The sequence below is a fragment of the Carassius gibelio genome, chromosome A20, assembly GCF_023724105.1.
Source record: "Carassius gibelio isolate Cgi1373 ecotype wild population from Czech Republic chromosome A20, carGib1.2-hapl.c, whole genome shotgun sequence".
In the NCBI taxonomy this organism is placed as follows: domain Eukaryota; kingdom Metazoa; phylum Chordata; class Actinopteri; order Cypriniformes; family Cyprinidae; genus Carassius; species Carassius gibelio.
Window position 1 is genome coordinate 18,370,009 of NC_068390.1, and position 7,210 is coordinate 18,377,218.

At 36.1% G+C, this 7,210-nt stretch overlaps 1 long non-coding RNA gene across 1 annotated transcript; it reads right to left on the reverse strand.

Moving 5' to 3' along the window:
* Positions 1-3,541: 3,541 nt before the first annotated feature.
* LOC127938049 (uncharacterized) lies at positions 3,542-6,852 on the reverse strand. Its single transcript, XR_008148620.1, has 4 exons — positions 6,728-6,852; positions 6,063-6,080; positions 5,527-5,621; positions 3,542-4,941 (listed from the first exon to the last, which is right to left on the reverse strand). It is a non-coding gene; the product is annotated as an uncharacterized LOC127938049 (long non-coding RNA).
* Positions 6,853-7,210: the final 358 nt, after the last annotated feature.

A 7,210-nucleotide genomic window follows, 5' to 3' on the forward strand; every position in this document is an offset into this window, starting at 1 on the left:
CCTACGGTATTAGAGAACTGTTTTATGATTGAAATGTTCAGCGACCAAACATAATAGACTATCTAGAGATGCAAACTACTCAACCTTTTATGAAATTTCGCCCTTTTGAATTGAAAAAATGCGATAGGTTAATGATTCATGTAAAACATAAAATAAATGTGACAATAGACATTTGCGTTTTCGACTATTAAACATACGAATAAGAGTGAGAGTGCACATTTTAAAAGAAAATATTATTTTCAAATAGTGCAAATTGATTTTAGATGTAAAATTCAGCTGCAAAAACCTAGTACCGTTTAATTTCACTTTAATAGCAATAAACAGTTTCTTTTCTTTCCCAATAAAGTGAAATACTGAACATAAACATAGGAAGATGAGAAAATATTGGATCGCTCTTTCCATCTGAACTCTTCATATATAACTGTCTACAAGCCTAGAACTAATTTAAGCATTCTTATTAACTTATTATAATTATGATTGTAGATCCTTATGAGCTAGTGTGTGGCCATGATTTGTGCGCAAGCATGTCAGTGAGCAAGGCATCACAATCGAACAGATGCATGTTAAAGTTGAGTTTGTTGCGGTTCTGGCTTTGCTACCGTTCGGACGTTCTAGCCTACTGTTCTGCACTTCGCTTATTATTTCTGTACTTTTCTCAGATTTTTCTACGATTTTTTACTTCAGCAGATCAGCACAGTGCTCAAACAAAATATTTTTGGCACAAACGCTAAAACTAAAAACTTTTTTTGACTGGAATAATATTACAAAAGAAGACTTTGCCTCCCACTGCCAGCAGCTTACATTCTGGAGATGGGAAAACAACTGCCTACATTCAAATGGAAGAGAGAGAAAATGCCTCCTGTTGGATCTACTTGTTGCATGAACTGCTGCAAACTTCTACAAAGAATTGTGATTCTTGAAACAAAGTTACTTGCTGGACTTCCAAAACAGGCGAAACACTCAGCAGACTGTCGTCATGGACCCTCTCAGCATACAGCCGGTGAGTCCCATGAATCTTCTGAATCTCAACAGTTTGTACCAAGTGTAGAGGAACAAGCCGAAACGGATCATCACACTAATCGATGGCACAAACAGGGTGCAAGACCCAGAGGAACACAAGACATCAGATTGTCATGAGTTTCTCGTATTGCTGCCGTAGCTTTCTCTACCCCAGATTCAACTATGACAAGGCTTGTAAATACCAGTATTCTACCTCCCACTATACATCTTGAAAACAGATTTGAAGAATTAATGAATGCGGGTGAGGAATCCCCAAATGTGATTAGCAGCTAACACCGTTACTAACAGACAGTGACATTCAGCTCAGAGCGTAGCCGAGCCTAGGACACTGATAGTGGGTGACTCTATTATCAGAAACATCCGTAGCAGGACTACAATAACATGCTGCCTTCCTCAAGCAACGGTCTCTTATGTGAACAAGGAACTTCAGAAAATGAAGCACAAGACTACAAATCTAATTATCAATCCATGTGGGGAAGAATGATACTCTCAAAAAGCAGTCAAACATCCTTAAGAAGGACTTCAGTGAACTCTTTCAAACACTTTGAAGACTCCAAGTTCAGTCGTTCATCAGTGGACCACTCCCAACTGATAACACCATGCAGCCACAAAAAGCACTGCTGATGGACACCATCCCGGAAGAGACCTGCCCTCAGAGCTCCTCACAGACAGACTGTGATGTATCAAAACAGATACAAGACTCAGCACTCAAGGATGACTTTCTTGAAGACAGCCGGGGAAGCCAAGACAACATATCACAGCCACAAGAAACACCAGAGACACAACCCATCTCACCAGACACATTATTCCTCTCTCCAGCATCTCCACTTCTGTGCTTTTCACTGAAAATGGTAGAATTGGTGTATGCTTGGACTAAACTCTCTCACTCATTCGCTGCAAGCCCGCAAATGTCAACAAGAAAACAGCAGGGTCCCAAAACATCAAACCAAAAACAACTGATAGAAGCTCTCAGTGATATGTGTCGGGTCCCTGCTATTATAACCGCAACATTCACAAATGTTTAAAGAACAAGTGGGAACCCAGTGTGCCTGTAGCTTTCTCAATTTCACTTTTATCATGTGACAGAAAGTTTAAGGCCATCTTAAGCCGAAGGGCAAACTCATCTAATATGCATCAAACTAAAACTGATGTAATGACATAAAGCACTGCCATCAAGTTAGCATCTTTAAACATTCGCTCACTAAATCAGTTCTCAATGAAGCAGTCCTTCCTAACTTCACTTCCATGAGTGTTTGCAGGACTGTTAGGAGAGGTGGAGGTGGAGCTGCTTTTTTAAAGATGTCTATCAATGCAAACAAGTGTCATTTGGTCATGACTTGTCTTTTGAATATTTAGGGATTGTGCTAAAAGGTGCTCAACACATTCTTTTTATTATTATTTACAGGCCTCCAAAATACTCTTCAGCATTTGTTGAGGTAACAGAAATGTTATCAATGATTTCCTCAGAGTTTGACTGTTTTGCTAATGCAGGGGATTTTAATTTTCACATAGACAATGCAGAAAACAAAACTACAAAAGAAATGATAACAGTTCTAAATACCTTTGACTTGATTCAGCATGTGCATGGACCCACACAAAGGTGGACACACTCTAGATGTAATCATCAGTAGGGCTCTAAACATTTCATTCATTGTTATTAAGGACGTAGTACTATCTGATCACTTCTGTATTTTCTTTGATATATTGATCTCTGCTACCACTTACTCTAGAACTGTCTCTGTCAGAAGGATATGCTTTCAAATGTAGCCGCACTTAATAACCAGAGCCGTAGTTCGCTGACAAGTGGTGCATTATTGCGTTCAAAATCGCAGAAGAATCTCATGCGGTTATGAACGTGATATTGCGTAGCTTGTCAGCGAACTACGGCTCTGTCTATTAAGTGCGGCTCCATTTGAAAGCAGGTTATTGACATCAACCGCTAATCACCGCTAATCACAGAACCAGCTTTACTGACGAGACATGCATGACAATTGCATGCAATTAATAGTGCAGCCCTAACAAGAACACTAGTGTACTATTTACGGAGGCCATATCTTTAACACCAACCGACTCTGTTGATATTCTCCTTGATTCCTTCAACTCAAAAGTTAAGAATGTTATTAATGATATTGCTCCAATAATAGTCAGTAAGAAAACAAACAACATTTTGGAAGACATAGTGCAGCAACTAAAATCATCAACTTGCTATATTGACACACTTCCCACATCTTTTTTCAAAAGTGTGCTTAACTGTTTAGAAGTAAATCTCTTTCTGGGACTTTTCCAAACTCCCTGAAAACTGCAGTTGTTAAGCCCCTCCTGAAAAAGAGCAATCTTGATAACACCATTTTGAGCAATTATAGACCAATATCTAATCTTACTTTTATAGGCAAAATTATAGAAAAGGTAGTTTTTAATCAGCTGAATAAATACTTAAACATCTGGTTTCAGACCGCATCACAGCACAGAGACAGCACTCATTAAGATAATAAATGATATTAACTTAAATTGTGAATCTGGCAATATATCAGTGCTGGTATTGCTAGATCTCAGTGCTGCGTTTGACACTGTCGATCATAACATACTACTAGAGAGACTGGAAAACTGGGTCGGGCTTTCTGGGATGGTACTCAAATGGTTCAGGTCATACTTAAAAAGGAGCGATCATTATGTGAGTCTAGGAGAGCATAAGTCTAAGTAGACATCCATGATATGTGGAGACCCACAAGGTTCAATTCTTGCACCGCTCTTGTTTAGCCTGTATATGCTTCCTCTAAGTAAAATAATGAGAAAGAACCTAATTGCCTATTACAGCTATGCTGATGATACCCAGATTTACCTAGCCTTATCTCCAAATGACTACAGCCCCATTGACTCCCTCTGCCAATGCATTGATGAAATTAATAGTTGGATGTGCCAGAACTTTCTTCAGTTAAACAAGAAAAAAACTGAAGTCATTGCATTTGGAAACAAAGATGAAGTTTTTAAGGTGAATGCATACTTTGACTCTAGGGGTCTAACAACTAAAAATCAAGACAGGAAACGTGGTGTGATTCTGGAGACAGACCTTAGTTTCAGTAGTCATGTCAAAGCAGTAACTAAATCAGCATACTATCATTTAAAAAACATTGCAAGAATTAGATGTTTTGTTTCCAGCCAAGACTTGGAGAAACTTGTTCATGCCTTTATCACCAGCAGGGTGGACTATTGTAATGGTCTCCTCACCGGCCTTCCCAAAAAGACCATTAGACAGCTGCAGCTCATCCAGAACACTGCTGCCAGGATTCTGACTAGAACATCTGAGCATATCACACCAGTCCTCATTAACTTCCAGTTACATTTAAGATTGATTTTAAAGTACTTCTACTTGTCTAGAAGTCACTCAAAGACCTAGGACCAAAATACATTGCTTCCAGAATCAGCCTCCAGAAGAGATCAGATGTGCTAAAACACTAGTCACATTTAAATCTAGACTCAAAACTCATCTGTTTAGCTGTGCATTTATTGAATGAGCACTGTGCGATGTCCGACCTGATTGCACTGTATTTTATGTATTAACTGTAAGATCATTTTCTATTTCTAACTGTTTTAAATTCAAGTCAATTTTTTAATAATTTCCAAAGTTTTAAAATTGCTTGTTTTAGTTTTGTTCTTCATGATTATTTTACTTAATTTTATGTAAAGCACTTTGAATTACCATTTTGTTCGAAATTTGCTATATAAATAAACTTGCCTTGCCTTGCTACAGCAACCTCCCCCACCACACACACACACACGCAAAATTGTAGAGGGCCTCGCACATCAACTTTGCACAGGGCCTCTCACCCTCCTTGCGACGGCTCTGCTGGGGCATATTTTAAACAAAAGGCAGTGGCTGCTGCAGTATTTGCCCCGTCTCTTTTGATGTTTTCTGGACACTCTCTGTAAGAAATATTTGAATAAGAAAATGTGTAAGTATAGGATATGATGCACTATAGTAATCACTGAATGTAATCATTAACCACTTTTTTATGCCTTCCACAGAATACATTTAGACCACTTACACTATTGATTTGGTTTCTTAGAAAAAAATAAAAATCTACCCTAGCTTTAAGAGCCATGAATGTAAATTACATGCTATAAGTCATCAAAATATATTTCAGCTTGTGATGCAATTGACAAACACTAAGCAGACAATCTAGCAAAAGAAAACCATGACAACAAAGACACATTGCAGTATTTTTTTGCAGAGTGTCTTAAGGTAAATTAACATTTAATGTCTAATACATTAAATGCAAAAACAATTGTTAGAGTTCTGAACAATAAAGATAGGCTGGCAACAGGAATGACCTGCCAATCAATAAGAAGTGTATATATGGAAGTTTGTGTGATTTCTGTGTGACAGATGAGTACCTACAATACGAGGTTACTGGTTTTCACTAAACCAACTAAAACAGAAACTAAACAACGCTGAATGTCACAATGATATTATGCTAATATTTGTATTATATGTTAATTTTGTTTTACCTGTGACAACAGTGTACAGATTGATCTTGGTGAAAGCAAGCTTCCCCTTCCCCCACTTCATACTGAAACAGGCCATGACCTCATTTTTCATCAACCTGTGGATACAAGAGTAATGCCCAAATAATTAATTATACATGACACATTATGAGGCAGGTGTTATAGTTTATGTTACGTGTTCATCATATCTAGTATAATGCAGATATCATACAGGTCCTCCAGTTGGTACTAGATTAAAAGTCATAGGCTCACCCAAACTGGCAGGTTTTTATCTTATTGCAAAACAACTGATATTGTGCAATTTCAAAATTTAAAACCAACACTATTTCAACAACTTGGCCTGTAAATATTAATTTCATTCATTTTCTCCTTGCTAGCAACTGTAAAGTGCAAAATTATAGGATAACAGAAGAGCACACAAGAAAACCAGAAGAATCAGATTAACTACCTTCAATCTATTAATATTTTAATCTAATTAATGTAATATATTAAAGCAGATTGTTCTAGCGGCTCTTTTATAAATGAACAAAAAAACATACCTTACAACAATATGGCTTCTTCAGAACATGGCAAAGAGATAAATGCAAAACAAAGCAAAAACAAAACAAAAGTTATAATCTCATATAGTATAGCCCCTAAATTCACACTATATTAAATACTATACCTTAGTGATAAACTTGAACCCCAAATATAAAACTAGAGCTTGTAGAAGAAAAGGCTGTTTTTGCTTAAAATAAATAAAAAAGGAGCCTCTTTACATCGTGTGTAGAAATCTGACAACTAAAGGAGATCCAAAATTTATTAAACACAGCAGAATATTAAGTTACTATAAACACCTGTATAACTAATTCGCATGACACAATTGAAGAAAAAAAAAGCATTGAATCGAACAAATTTCATGATGAAAAGCTTAACGTTAAATTATTCGAAACAATAATAATAATAATATAATAATTAAAAACATATGTCTCAACTTTATTTGAACTGTTTTTCAGCGCTAACAGTTAGATGGCTTTAATGACTAACGTTTTTATTTCAGGGATATAACAGTTAACGTTACCATTTTTTAATTAATTATCTCTACCCATCGGTCTTGCAGCTAAAACACTTCGATGTATTTGATACGTATTACAAGTAATATCATTATATAGGGGGGCATAAACACTTTTACGTTATACATGATCTAATATCCAGATATACTCACCACAGTTTGAGCTGTAAGTGCACCGCAGGCCGCCTGATAAACTGATGCCTGCCGATCCAAAAAAGACCGCCAAGTAGTCGCAAAATGGCGCAATAGCGCGATGTCACCGTGTTGCATTATGTTTGGGCGTGGGATTATTTTTTTAAATAAAAAAAATACAAATAATAATCATAATAATAATAAAAATCCAAATAAAATAAACAATAATATACTTTAAATTAACTTGTATTATTCTGTAGTGCTTATTCACAAAATCCATACACAGAAAAAGTTGAAGCATATTCATCATTGATGGATGAGATCAACATTTAAATATGAAATTTGTAATTTTAAATTTTTAACTAGAATGTACTTTAAATATGAAAAATGCAAGTAAGAAGCAGCAATCAATCTGATCAATTATTTTATATATTTAAAAAAAAACATATATAAGAACAGACTAAATTATAGCAAAGGAATTAGACATTTATATTGCATAATTAT